Source organism: Olea europaea, chromosome 10 (assembly GCF_002742605.1).
Source record: "Olea europaea var. sylvestris chromosome 10, O_europaea_v1, whole genome shotgun sequence".
NCBI classification, from domain to species: Eukaryota; Viridiplantae; Streptophyta; class Magnoliopsida; order Lamiales; family Oleaceae; genus Olea; species Olea europaea.
Genome location: NC_036246.1, coordinates 6778603 through 6794634, shown reverse-complemented (window position 1 = coordinate 6794634; position 16032 = coordinate 6778603). Strand labels below are relative to the sequence as shown.

The window sequence follows — 16032 nt, the reverse complement described above, 5'->3', positions numbered from 1 at the left end:
AGGATTCTGGATAACTCGTGAGACGAGAGAGAGAAGGCATATTGTAGAGAGAGAGAGAGAGAGAGAGAGAGAGAGAGAGAGAGAGACAAAATATTAATCCATTGGAGAGAGAAAGGAGTGGGTTGCGGAGAGTGAGGTGAGAGAATGGAGAGAGTGAGCAGAAAAGATACTGCGAGAAATGATTTGCTCATGTGAAGATTAGGGTTTCGGTAGTGGGGTTGGTTGGTAAATATTAATATTTAATAGTAATTGTTAAATTAAAACCTGAAATCAAAATAGAAAACTGACCCACCTTATTTTTGCACTAGGATCTTTAAATGCCTGGATTTTTGTAATTTCCATCTTTTACAAGGTAATAAACTTTGCGATAGATTGTGGGTTGGGTCAGTCCAAGTTGGAATTAGATACAGTAATCAATTAATGAAGAAGAACAAAGAGTTGGCATGGCCTAAATGCAATTGCAACACCTACATTCATATAGATAATGACATGAGAAAAATTCATAACTAAGAGATCAAGTATTATACATTTCAAAACTAAGAACAATGGTTTTAAATTTCAAAAATTAGATAATTATTAAAATTTATTTATGATTTAATTAATTAATTATATATTTTATTATTTTAATAGATTAAGGTCTAAGATCTATACAATTTGGTCACAAATTAACGATTTAATTAGTCACATATTATTTTTGGGTCACAAATAAATATTTTTACATGTTACAAATTATTTTAAGGCCATAATTTAAAAATTTTATAGGTCATAATTTGTTTAACGGTCATAAATAAAAAAATTATAAGTCATAACTTATTTATCAATCACAAATAACAAATATTATAAGTCACAACTTATTATAAAATCACAAATTAACAGTTTTTTGATCACATATTATTTCTTGATCACAATTTAACAAATTGTGAGTTACAATCACATTTTTTATGTCATAAATTAACCAATTTGCTGGTTATTATCAACCAAATAATTGGTCACAGACAGTTATCTTTGCACCCTATGCCACACACGACTCCAAGCACAACCATTGAATTACCATCACCACCACCACCACCACCACCACTGTTGTCGTCGTTGTCGTCGCTACCACCTGCAACTACAAACACAACCAACGAAATCCATCCAATAAAAATAACCAGCACTATCGCAACCTCACTAGCGCCCCCAACATCAACACCATCAAACTATCTCTGCCAACACGACCATGACATACCACGATCCAAAATCTGAACCATCGCTATTATCACAATCATCATCACCATCACCATTTGCATAAGATCAACAATCATCAACAGGAACACCCCAAACTCTAGTAAAGTAGCGGATCGGAGCAAGAACCCACAACATAAATATCGCGGACACTGCAGCATAGTGCTGTGTCGTGGCCTGTAAGTGCCACTTTGAGCCGTGTGCGATGACTTTCACAAGCCGCTTCGTGCAGTGGTGGCACGCAACGCTATCGCCGTCGATAAATAGAGAATGGAGAAGAGAGAGAGAGAGAGAGAGAGAGAGAGAGAGAGAGAGCAATGGAAAAGCGTCGTCGCAACGGAGCCACTTCATGCTGCGCATAGCAATTTGTACAAGCCACTTCTTGTGGTGGTGGCCCTAAGTTGTCGACAAATAGAGCCGCCTCGCATAGGGGTACTCCGGCCGCGAGGGAGGCGATGATTCCAGCACCAGATGAGAGAAAATTGCCTCTTGATCTCTGTCCTAAGATGGACTATTATAATGTGAGAGAGATGGGTATGGAGAGACATAGATAGAGAAAGGGGAGTGGAAATTAATTAGGGTATAAGATAAAATTTGTATATATAATATTTAACATTTAAATATGAAATATCTGATTTTTGAATAATAAAATTTTCACCTTGATTTTAGACTATTGATTTTTAAAAGTAGGGTGGAATGTAATTTTCAATAATGACATTTTATCATGGCGCATTTAATTTTGGTATTTTTTGTATAATTTATTCAAAGAGATACTGGTCAAGTCTAATGGCTCAAAATTCCTTTATGTAGATGCTATTTTAAATATAAGCTAAATTAGAGGAAGTAATAGTATGTATTAACTTAACTAATTTCACCTAATTATAAAAATCTGTTATTAAATTTGGTATTCAGGTAACCAAATGCTAATTACTTGATTAATATACAAAATTTGGCATTACTTCAGTTGAGAATTGCAAGCAGGGTGCATATTCAATGATTTTATTCCTCAATCTTACTTAAAAATAATGTTTGACAAGAAATTTATAAATAAGATGTTTTCATTAGTAGTTATAAGATACACAAGTAGTATCTTATAGTATTTTTATATACAATTCACCAACCCTGAGAGCATTTCCAATGGTGATGTAAAATTGACATCTCCAAAATTACTTTTGCATCTCATTTATATCATGGTGGATCTAAATTCAAATTCCATTCCAATGAGATGATCTTAAAAAATTGAATGCAAGTGGATTGGTGGCTTTTTACCTCTAGTGAATCTGAAAAAAGATGTAAATTTAATTCCCGTTTGGTTCTCCTTTTTTACAAATTATATGTTTGAAATAGTGTTTTTTGAAGAATGTGTGGTTGAAAAAGAATGAAATTTTTTTGATTTACGTATAATATTATTTTATGGAAGATTCAGTGGTTGAAAATAAGAGAGAAACAAATGAAAGAGAATGAGGGAGTAACGGGGGCTAAATCTTTTTTACATTTTCTGTTGAAAAATGTAATTTGCATTTTCTTTACATCTCTCCGTTTGAGAGATTTTCTATCATTTTGAAAATCTAAATTACAATTTAGAGCACAAGTGGAGATGCTCTAAGATGTTTCCGTTAGCTATTAATTATTTGCAGTTAATCAATATCATACATGTCTTTTTCGACATCTATTCCTCAATTAATTGTTTTTTAAAATTTATTTTAGGGACAATTGCAGTTGCAGTTCTAGCCTTTGTCTTTTTTTATAAAATTTATCTCAATCTTCACTTTATATCACCTACAATCACAAACCTTTCATTTTTGTCGTCACCCTGGGCCAGATGGATGGATTTCATTCATTTTACTGTAAATTGACCAATTTTTTTTCTTTTATTATACTCTTTTGACCCATTTTGACTAATTATAGAAGGGACAAAATAGTAGGTTTAGAATTATCACATTAAATAAAAAAATAAATAACCAAAAAAATTAAAAAAAAATGAAAAACCAAAAAATAAGATAAGAAATAAAAAAAAATGTCTTCTTCTTCGCTTCCTAACTCCACTCTACACGAAAGCAAAACAGCCACCTCCCGCCGCCACACAAGCAAAATAGCCGCTACACGCCTACACCAACTCCGTCACCATCCAACTTCATCTTCTTTCCCCCATCCCCACCGCCACCAAATCCCAGCCATCTTCTTCGCATATGTCAACAATGGCAAAGTCTCTCTCTTATCTCTCTTTATAATGTGGTAATTTTGAAGTCACTATTTTACCCTTTTTAAAATGAAAAAAGCTACACGTACAAAAGCTTCTTTAGAGGAGCTTTACAGAAATTTAAAAAAGGGACACGTGTCGTCAGGGAAAAGGCAAGGCACAGTTGGCGGACGGCTACTTTGGGGAAAAGTGTTGTATAAATTCAATAAATTATTTATGTTTTTGTATTAATTTTCGGGCTCATTATGGAATATCAAACGAAGTCGAAATATTATATTCTTAATATCATTTTGAAGCACTCACGACCTAGTATTTCACGTCGTTAACGGGATACAAAACAGCTAATCGTAGCAAATGTTACGCGACGTCAAAGTAGGTCGTTCCAAACTAATATTTCGAGAATTTCGATAACAAGCTAACTTTAAAGACTATTTGACGATTGTATGCTAGTCAAACCCATAAATTTTCTATATCCTCTTGAAACTCATTTCGAGAACTATATCATAAATATATCGAATGATCGAAATGAATATCGTAAATAGTTAAACGTACGTCAAACATGTATGTCAAAAAGAGTCGTATAACTCGTCTTTTTCTAAAAAAAAAAAAATTAATTATTTTATTAATAATTATTAGTTTTGCGTGACAAATTTCTCAATATAATTCACATCATTTTATTAGGAAATTTTATGTGTTGTATGTAATATTTTTTTTTTTTTGACGTAAAAATTTCTAATAAAATTTTTTTAATCATTAATAGTTTTTCTTTTTGGACATCAAATTTTACATCATTTTGTTTTTTTTAGACGTGGAAAAATTTCTAATAATATATAGATATTATGAACGTCAATTAATTTTTTTCATCTTGATTATAAAAATTTTTTTAGGAATTTTTATGTCAAAAAATAATAAAATTGACGTCATACCACATATAAAATTTAATTACTAAAATGATCAATTTTTTTTATATATAAACATTTTTCGTATGTAGAAGTAATCAAAATGAAAAACTAGTATAACAATTTATAAACCATATAAAGTGATAATAATTTTAATAGGAATTTTTACGTAAAAAAGAAAAAAAAAATTGACGTCACTCCACGTATAAAAATTCCTAATAAAATGATGTGATTTATATTGAGAAATTTGTCGCGCAAAAATAATAAATATTAATAAAATAATTGATTATTTTTTATTTTTTATTTAGAAAAAGACGAGTTATACGATTCTTTTTGACACATACGTTAGACGTACGTTTAACTATTTACGATATTCATTTCGATCATTCGATATATTTACGATATAGTTCTCGAAATGAGTTTCAAAAAGATATAGAAGATTTATGGGTTCGATTAGCGTACAATCGTCGAATAATTTTTAAAATTAGCTCGTTATTGAAATTTTCGAATATTAGTTTGGAACGGCCTATTTTGACGCCACATAACATTTGCTACGATTGGCCGTTTTGTACCCCGTTAACAACGTGAAATACTAGAACGTGAGTACTTTAAAATGATATTAAGAATGTAATATTTCTACTTCGTTTGATATTTCATAATAAGCCCAACAATTAAGACAAAAACATAAATAATTTATTAAATTTACACAACACTTTTCCCCAAAGTAGCCGTTCGCCAACTGTGCCTTTCCTTTTCCCTGGCGACATGTGTCCTTTTTTTAAATTTCTGTAAAGCTTCTGTAAAGAAGCTTCTGTACGTGTAGAATGACCCCTTTAAAATTAGTCAAAATTGTCAGAAGCGTAAAAAAAATTGTTGGTCAATTGACTATCAAATGGATCCATTTGTCCTTCTATTGCAATAAAATGAAAGTTTTGGGGGATTATGGGTAGCACAAAGTAAAAGTTTAGATAAAGTCGGCAAAAAATGATAAATGTTTGGGATCACAGTTGCAATTATTCATAAATTTTGTAGGTATTTATTTAATTTCCTGTTGAAAGGAGTCGTCAATTTATATTGGATACGAACACGATTACCAGTAATTGAGTTGACCACTTCAAGCAACCCGTCAATTTGATTGTTGGAGTTGGAGGTTGGAAAGATTCATTACTATGCTTGACCAGTTCTATTCAATCAATCTCTTCATTCACACAACTTAATTGCTATTTGTCATAGCTAATTACAAGAGCTTATTCTAATCCAAAAGATTGAGGTTCGTTCGGAAACAAAAAATAAAATTTAAAAATTAGATTAAGTTTGAACTAATATTTTCTAAGTAGATTTTCAGTAAATAAATATGTACCTACGACCAATCGGTTAACAGCCGACTGCTCTACCACTGAGTTACTGAGGAATAACGGGAGATTAGATCTCATAGAGTTCAATTCCCGTTCTCTTTCCTGATTCGCTGTCAAACTTATTCCAATTCCAAGAGCTCGGATCGAATTGGTATTGATATACCGATTCGATTGCAAAATACAGGATTTCTATCTACATCATTCCTATTCTTTGAATTGAAACAAATTAGAATTCTTAATTTTCTACGACGCATAAATGAGAAAATATTTTCAGGAAAATACGAGATGAAATGTGAACCATAAATGAGCAACTCTTCAATCTCTTAACATGTGACGTGATGAAGGTGCTTGATCATGGATGCAGCCTTTTCCCCTAAACAATGTGATTGCTATAAGTGCAACTGCGCAAGGGCATCTACTAGCCATTTTTTCAAGTATGAATTTTACTTTATCATAACATAATTAAAAGTACATTTTTGGCTGGGAAAAATCACCCACTTCATCAAATTTACAAGGAAAAAAAGGACAATTTAGCTTCGAATTTCTCTTGGAAAAAGTAAGAGGTAAGAGGTGTTCTATCGCAGATCAATTATCAAGAAAACTAAGTAAGTAATTAACAAAATTCTCAATGTCGTCATCGAAAAAAATTATATAAAACAAACCCGGAAAATATCTTTTTGACTAGAGAACTTTTTTGTAACACTTGTACATAAAAGGGAAAGAATAGGACTAAAAGAAAAATGAAGTGATCTATCCCTTTCTACCCACTGCACACAACTATTAGGACTACCCTTGTTATAACCTTTTTTTTCCTCAAATTAATTTTTGATCGAACACTTTATATGATTCACAGTTTTTATCAATTTTTGAATAACACACGTTCTGATCTATAACTTTTATCAACTTTTTAATGATAAATTTCATCAATTTTTATTAAAATCTACGAAAAATCGTATTTTTAACAAAATTAAACATGTGCTAAGTAACCATGAGTTGTTCATTTCCAGCCGGCAAATTAATTCTCCCAATGACAGCTTAAAGATCAAATTAATTTGGAAAAAGACCTTAAACTAAACTGTACTGCTACGTATTAAAAACCAACTTGGCACATTTATCACATTCACACCCTACTATATTCTCCAGCTCCTTAACCCACTTATCTCAAAAGGGAGGTGCTGGGCCCTCGACAACAAGAGTTTTCCATCACAAAACCAGCCAGGCACTAAGATTAGCTAGATTCATAACTCATTCTGATTTAATTCCTATTTGATGTAACTTAAAAAAGCTGTGCTACCTGCACAAACCCCTTTGCACATGGCCTGAACAGTCAGTCCCTGTACAGACCCTGTGCAAAGGGGCCTATGCAGGAAGCTTTTTCCATCTTAAAAAGTTGATAAAAATATAAATTAAAATCATTAGTAAATTTTAACCACATATTTTTTGAGATTTACAACTCTTCAATTATACATTTAATTAACTTTTATCAAAATCTACTAAAAATCCGACTTTTAACTTCACCAAACTTGGACATATTGGGATATCGATTTCCTGAAAAATAGCCTAGATTTGACCCAGCCTAGCCCAGTCCATTTGCTATCTAGAGTCCAAACATCAGATTCACTCCAATATTTAACTAAGGGAAAAAAACACAACTGCCACAATTTAAGAATCACATTTCAAATCGCACAATCTTGTTAAATTATTTCATAATTCAGGTGTTAAGTCAAATTTTTAATATTAATAAGTAATATAAAATTAAAATAATCTACCTACCCATCCCCATCGGCCCATCCCGCTCTACCTCACCAAATATCACTTTGAAATTGTAATTACTTATTTCATTTCTATCTTCTCTCTCATCTCATTCTCTCTCTCACATGTGGAAAACACCACCGATAAATCACCCTTGGAAGAGGAGAAGATGCTGCCGGAAGACGTAGTCGAGCCTCATGGGCGAAGTCACTGCAGCTATTGCACTGTGCACGGTGCACCGGTCTCTACGAGCTACAGTAGTCACCGCAGCAGCAGCTTTGTATGCAAGGAGCCACGCGCTACAGCCGCATCGCAGCGCTACAGTTGCCACCTCGCTGGCCTGATTTTGTAACGTTGTAAAAGAAATTTCGGCTCTGGTTTTGTAAAGTTGTAAAAGAAATCAAGTTCCTAGATTTTAAAAACGTTGTTAACCTTGCTAAATTGCATCCCTATGCTAGAAGTGCAGAACAGTAGCTAGCTTGAAAGTTGAACCCACCGTGAATACCTTTTGAGAGCATTTGGTCGTGTGCTTGGTATAATTTTTGCATCGAGCACTGTAGCTTGTAGGCACCCCAAGTTTTGTTGTCAATAGATTTATCTGATAGGTAAAATGGAGTTGACATGATTGTGATGAAAGAAATGGATGAGAGTTGTTTAACGTTGCAGTGTCAGTGATAGTGGTGATAATTTTGTTGTTGGTGGTTTGCTTATTTCCAGGTTGGTGGTGCGACATTTTGGTTGGGGTGGGACCGGGGAATAGGTTAAATGGGGTAAAGAGTGTCCAGTATGAATAATTTGATAATTTGTGACCGATAAAATTGATAACCATGATCAATAAATGATGTGACCTGAAAAATGTGAAATTGTGACTCGCAATTTATTAAGCTGTGGTCAAATAATTCGATAATTTGTGATCGAAAAATAACTTGTAACCAATTAATTTGATAATCTGTAATCGTGAAATAAGTTGTGACTTGTAAAATTTGCGACTTGTGACTCAAAAGTAACACGCTGCCTATTAATTTGATAATTTGTGACCGATAAAGAAATTGTGACCTATAAAATTTGTGATTTGTGATGACTTATTTCAATATTTTTCTTTCCTCATTTTAATGCACTCAACACTCTCTTATTTCCAAATTAACTACACACTCAAAATATATCCTTTATTATAATCCAAAAAACACAAATCTTACAAAAATTGTAGTTCGAACATCAATATTATAATAATAATAATAATAATAATAATAATAATAATAATAATAATAATAATAATAATAAATGTGTTCTTTTTTATATATTAAGATATACTTATCATATAGACTCACATTAATATATAAATAGTCACGACCACCAACACCACCATTGATACCACCACCACCAACATAACACCACCACCTCTAACCCATTATTCCATCATTTGCACCTGTACGGTTGCACCTAATGGCTCAGAAAGAGGCACAATCACAAGATGTGACTAACTGTGACCAAATATATCTTCAATGTGACTGCTTGTGACCAAATTTATCTTCAGTGTGACTGTTTGTGGCCAAGTCAATCACAATCGATCACAATTAAAACAGTGGTCACAACCAGTCACAATTAACACGGAATGGTCACAACCTTAACTGTGATGGTATTTAATCAAGTCACAATAAGTACAAATTTGGTAAGGTCACCACAAAGAAATCTGCACGCTCCTCAAACTAGCTCTACAATTCACCACTGGTCATCCCACCATCACCTCCAATGCACTACCACTACCACCTTCAACTCAAATTCACGCCCATAAATGGGCTAGCAGATTTTAAATATGTCCTCTTGACACAGTAAACTTTCTCAAATTGAACATGACCATATTGACTACATAAGAACACATATTTTATTTTTGTCCACAATTTTGGTTGTCCAGCAACCATCACAGCAAAATGTTGCAGAGCAACTCTTTTATTATTTCGGCCTTTGACTATCATTAATTACCTTAACCACCAATGTACCACAACTCTAACTCCCAAACTTATGTGTCACTATCAGTACTAACACATTCTGAAACAAAAATGGGAAAAAGAAACTTTTTTTCCTATTTGCTCAATGGATAACTCAATCGTCTCTTTTGCTGCTTACAATTAGATATCTAACAAGGGAATTTTCACATGAACAGAAACAAGAATGCAAAAGAAGTAAGTAGTCAAAAGACGCGAAAAAAAATAAAAATAAAAGTACAACAGTCGGGTCTACGAAAATTGTATCATCAACCTCCTAAAGCACGCTTGGGTTGCTCGGGTGTCATTCTCGTAGAGAACTTAACTTCAAACATGAGCTTCAAATCACCTCAGTTCCCCAGCTCCTTGGTGATTGGCATACCTTCTTGGGAAACCAATAACTCTTAACTCAGGCTCACAATGATGTTCACTAGGATCAAAAATATTATGTGGCTTATCATCAATTACAAACACGAGGTCCGCAGCCTGGCTTTACATCGATAGTCAATATCTCCGTTTTTGGCCTTAATCGTCCTCAACAAATTCATTCAAATAAGGAATTTTTGAGACTTTAACTCCCTGACTTATGCTCCACTATTAGTACTAATACATTCAGAAACAATATTAGGAAAATAGAAACTTTTTACAACCAACAGAACAAAGTAACTTAAAAGCTCCAAAACACCATACATAGACAAAGTGTAATCAATCATAGCAGGGAGTCCAAGGTAGAAGAAGATGATTGTAGAAATGGGGCTAGTGTCACTTTTTTGGGATGAGGGATGAAGATGATACAGGGATTAACGTGTGTCCAAATGACCAGACCTCACGGTGGATAAAAGATCAAGCAATTGTGAATACGTAGTACCTGAAAATGGAGCGGTGATTCTGGATCGTAGATCTGAAAATTCGAAGAAGTTGAGTTACGAATCGCGGACAGCAGTGCTTTTGATGGAAAATTCCCTCGGTGGATCCATTCACCAGAACTACTACCAACAGTCGTTCATGTGAGCGTTGTTGCGACGAACTTCGGTGACGGTAACTAGAGAGGAAGAGAAGCCGATGGAGAAGGTAGAGGAGAGAGAAAAGACTAATTAGCGTGGGTGGCTAGGGTACATAAACGCTTTTTATTAATAAATCTGTATTAATTCATTAAATAATTTTTATTTACCACCAGACTTTTGAAATGAAAGTTAATCTCCTTTATTCTTGAAAACTAGTCTTTAAACCTAGGTTTCTAGGTAATTTTCCCTTTAACTAAACAAGCTTAATTCCAGCTATGCTGAGCCTATGCATTTTGAAAATGTTTGGTTAAAGGTCTATACTAGGTAATAAGAAAAGAAAGTTGGACCAAAGCCTGTTGAAAGTTATTCAACTAATTTTTTATTAGTCATCATAGAAAAATATAAATGTAGATAAAACGATAGATTATACTAGACAATATAGTGAAAACACAAAATAGTATTGAAAGATATCTCCTTTCAAAAAATCTTGTTCTTGAATTCTTCCAATGCCTATCTATAAGCTACATTCGAAGGTGAAGGGAAGACTTCATCTATTGTGTGGAATAAAGAATTGATACATCAAACACAATATTGGAAGAAAATACATTGTATGCATCAAAGACTCGGTGCAATGAATCGTTACTACAGATTATTAAGTCAAATAAAAAGTCAACATTTACAATGGGGTTGGGTTGATTTTTAATGAACCGATCATGTTGGGTTGAGTTTGAATTGGGTAAAAAATCCACCCAACCCAAATCCATGCCCGACTATACTAATATCAATGGTTTGAAATCTTATATAAATTGTTAAGACTATAATTTCAACATATTTTTCCGTTAAAATAACTTCTTAAATTATTAGAAAATTATATTGGAACAAAGTTTTAGTATCCAAAGATACATCTTTGACCAAACAACTCCCCGGTGAGTCTAGACTTCCAATTCATCATCAACAATATACCAATTCTGGTAAAAATCATTATCTGACTTTGAGTTTATAATTAAAAAGAAAGGATAATCAACACAAATATCCTTACCTTTCAATATTATTGTGCAAAACGTTTATATCTTTCATTTATTGGAAGTTTACCCTTAACTTCACATTTTATTGCGGAAATCATCTTTTTCATCAAATTTCTCGTGCAAAATAACAAATATACCCCTTATTTAAATAAAACAATAAAAAAGAAAAGAAAAGTTAAATAATAAATTGCAATCATACTCCCAAAATTTTTTACAAAGTGCAAATGAATCCAAATAAATTATTGAAAGAGTAATTAGCACAAAACGTCAATACCTTTCATTATTGTGCAAAACATCCATACCTTTTATTTTTTGACATTTTCACCCCTATTTCATATTTTATTATGAAAATCGTTATTTTCATCTATTTTCTTAATTAAAAGCTATAAAATTATAAATATACATTTCTTTTTAAATAAACAAAAATAAAAAAGAAAAATAAAGAAAAAATTGCAACTGTATTTCCAAAATTTTCAAAAAAGTACAAATAAATTCCAAATAAATAATTTATAAAAAGTGATTTTTTTAATCACTTATTTTTTTAAATTTATTTATTTTTATTTTTGAAAATTTTGAGAGTATAGCTGCAATTTGTTCTTTATTTTTCTTTATGTAAAGAGGACAATATTTTTATCATTTTACAGCTTTTAATTGAGAAAATGAATGAAAATAATGATTTTTGCAATGAAATATAAAAATAAAAGTGAAAATATCAAAAAATGAAAAGTATGAAAGTTTTGCACAATAATAATAAAATGTAGGGATGTTTTATGCTAATTACCCTTTTAATAATTTATTTGGACATATTTGCACTTTTTAAAAAAGTTTGGGAGTATGATTACAATTTTTTGTTTAACTTTTCTTTTCTTTTCTGTGGTTTTATTTAAATAAGGAATATATTTGTCATTTCACATGAAAATTTTGATAAAAAAGATGATTTTTGCAATAAATGGTGAAGATAAAGGTAAAAATGTCAAAAAATGAAAGGTATGGACGTTTTGCACAATAACATTGAAAGGTAAGGACGTTTTGTGCTAATTACCCTTAAAAAAAAAATTAATGCAACCGTTAAATCGTGACAAGAATCGGTTGGTTCCACATCAAGATGTGACCAATTTACTCCAACTTACTTTTTTATTTACTATCAAATCTTGATTCGATCTTTTTCACTCACTACATTTTTCTATGAAGCATTACTTGAGTTAATTCTTAGAGCCTGTTTGTACGATTTTTGAAAAGTCAAAAGAAATTTTTGAGATTCATAATTGCTTTTGAATCCACTAAGTTAATTTTATATAAGTGAATCTTTTAGTCGAAAAACTTTTAGTCTTTAGAGGAACTAACATGATATTACTTCCTATGAAAGCATTTTCAAAGAGGAAGCTCTTTAAGAAATTTGTTTTCAAATATCAATTAAGGTATCTTTCTCAACAAATTCTCCTATGAGACATAGAAGCAACAACAATAGAAACATATCAAACAAAAATTAAGAGGTTAAATAGCACAAAATTCCCTATCTATTGGGCATGCTGCAGGAAATTTCTTACATTTTGAAAATAGCACAAAATGTTCATATTTGAAACTTTTAGTGTGGAATACCCTCGTGCACTCCATAATCTCAATAAAAAAATGTGAAATGACTAATACATCATCATATTCAAATAAAACAAAAAGAAAAATAAAGAACTAATTATAACAATAGTCCCAATTTTATTTTATTTTTTTTAAAAAAATACAAATATATCGCAAATAAATAATCAAAATTCAAAAACTAAAAAAAAAAAAAAATTCACTTTCTCTTCGTTTTTCTCTTTCCCCACCACCATTCACCACTGTCGTCTCTATAAAACCATAAATCAATATCAGAAATGCAAAATACAAAACCCAATTTCTCTTAAACTTACCCATAAATCACAAATTCAACTCCAGCAGCAACTGGCCTCTCTGGCTCATCAAATGCAAACTCATCAAAATGCAAGCAGTTCCTCAACTTCCCAGAAGCATTTACAGAGCCAACCAACATTCGGGCATTGTAAAATGTGTTTTCCAAATTGGTTTTCAAAAGTGGAAAAACTTTTTTCCTTGGTGTAACCACTTAGCATAAATCTGTTAGTTGATTTATGGTGATTTGGATCTGTGTTTCTTGTGGCTGATTTGGATCGTTGACGTGGATCTAACGGCTGTGGCTTAAAGGCATATTTTAGACTCTTGAACTGGCCCCGTCTGATTGATTTTCATTCATTCATTCTTTCAACCTCTAAACTCTTGTGTAACCTCACCTGTTCAAGATCGGTGGTATTCATTGTAAATTGAATCTAGTTTCTGATTTCTGACTTTTTGGTGTAGTGTGTAGTCAGATTTGGTTCGTGACTATGTATAGTTATCATCTGCGGAAGTTTTCAGTGTTCTTATAGTTGATTAAACTATATAGAGTTTTGGCTATAGTTGTTATAGTTTTGAGTCGATTAGGGGTTGCTTTTCTTGAGATCTATGTAGATCAGTGACAGTGTGTTGGGTCTGATTGTTGTACTCTAATCTCAAACTCTTTCTTGGGCGGTTCTTTGTACATAGTGACGGGCCCTTTAGCTCTGAGTCCCCAGATTAGGCGTTGCCGAACTAGGTGACCATTTCTTATGTTGATATTACCGTTTTGTACGAGTTTATTTTTCGGTGATTTACTTTCTATCTATTTTAGTGCATGAAATCCTAACAAAATTGATATCAAAGCCTCGTAAGGTGTGGGTAAGGCATCTCTGAAATCTAATCTGACTTTTCCTTTCGTATTGATTTGTTTCTTTGATCTGTGCAGTTTTTGAATACAGATCCGAAATGAGGATCTTGGAGGCTAGGGTTTGGTAAAGATGAATTGGAATTTTAAATACTGTTATACATAGTGTTTTGGTGAGACTATTCTAAACATTTTTTCTCAATAACAGATTTGGATGATTTAAATGTAATATGTGAATTTGTTGGATTACTATAGTTCAGTTTGTTCAAGAATCTGATTAAATTGTTTTATTGTAATAAGAGCACAATTAAATTTTTTTTTTTCAATCCGAGTGTTTGGTACCATTTGTGATAACTTTGAAATTGATCCTTCATGTTACTGTTTCAATTTGTACGTATTATATTACTATTGTTTTTTCATTCTGAGATGAGCTTGTCTCAAATTGCAAAAACTTTTTCTACAACTTAAATGTTCTTTCAAATTAAAAATTACTTATGTCTACGATAATAGCCACCCTTTTACATAACCTGCAATGAAGGTCGAATTATCACATTCGATAGAAAGGGGGACTACTCCATCTGGAAGTAGAAAATGAGGGTCATATTGGTCCAACAAAGGATTGCTAAAGTTTTGAATGATTTTAAAACTTTTTCTTCTAAATTGAAAGCTAAGCTCGATGAAATTCTAGATATGAATGAAATGAGATATAGTTCTGTTATATTATACTTATCTGATAATATAGTAAGACAGGTAGAAGATGCTAACACTCCTAGAGTTTTGTAGACTGCATTAGATGCTTTGTCTCTGACTAAGACATTGTCTAATAAGATCTACCTCTTAGAAAAATTCTTTAGTTTAAAAATGGAACTTGGGAAAGATTTGGAAGCTAATTTGAGTGATTTTAGCATATCTTAGTTAAGAGCCTTGCCCAAAATAATAAAAAATTTGAGGATCAGGCCCTTGAAGTGGATTCTTCTTAATTCATTACCTGATTCCTATAAGGATATTAAGAATGAAATAAAATACTCAAGACATGCACTAACATAAACAATTGTCACTAATGTTCTAAGATCTCAGGAATTGGAGGTCAAGAGAGAATCTAGAACAAATTCAGAGATGGGAGTACGTTTGTAAGAGGAAGAACTGAGAAGGAAAATAATTTCAACAACAGAAGATCCAAATAAAAATCTTAAACTAGATTAAACTCAAGAGATAAAAGCAACAAGAAATGTTACCATTGTAGAAAGTTAGGTCACTTTAAAAGAGATTGCTTTAAAATAGATAAAAGCAATAAAAATTGAATAATTTTGTCGTTGGTCCTAAATTAGATAACTTATTTGTAATGACGGTGTCTAATGAAGAAGACGATAAGGACTAGATCTTGGATTTAGGGTGTACATTCCACATATGTCCTAACAGGTCTTGGTTTAATAATTATACAGAAATTGAATCATAGAAAGTGTATATGGGTGATATTAACTCTCAAAGTGTTCTTAGTATAAGTGATATTGCCATCAAAATGTATGATGGTACCGTCAGGCAACTGAAAAATGTGAGATATATCCCAAACCTAAAAAGAAATTCATCTCATTGAGAATTCTTGAAGATGAAGGACATTCTTTCAAGTTTGAAAATAACACTTTGAAAGATATGAAGGGATCTTTGGTAATCTTCAAGGGACCAAAGAGAAATGTATTGTACTAGCTTATAAGAGAGACTGTCACTCCTCAAGATGCTAAATCTTTGAGCATAACTGAAAACAAATCAGAACTATTGCATAATAGAATGGAAAATATAGGAAATAAGGGTTTGAAGTATCTAAGTAACCAAAAATTACTTGGGAAAGATATATTGAGCACCTTG

General features: G+C 32.1%; 1 long non-coding RNA gene across 1 annotated transcript; it reads left to right on the top strand.

Moving 5' to 3' along the window:
- The first annotated feature begins 13244 nt into the window (after nt 1-13244).
- Nucleotides 13245-14423, top strand: LOC111401042. The gene is made up of 2 exons (XR_002703913.1): nt 13245-14061; nt 14251-14423. It is a non-coding gene; the product is annotated as an uncharacterized LOC111401042 (long non-coding RNA).
- Nucleotides 14424-16032: the final 1609 nt, after the last annotated feature.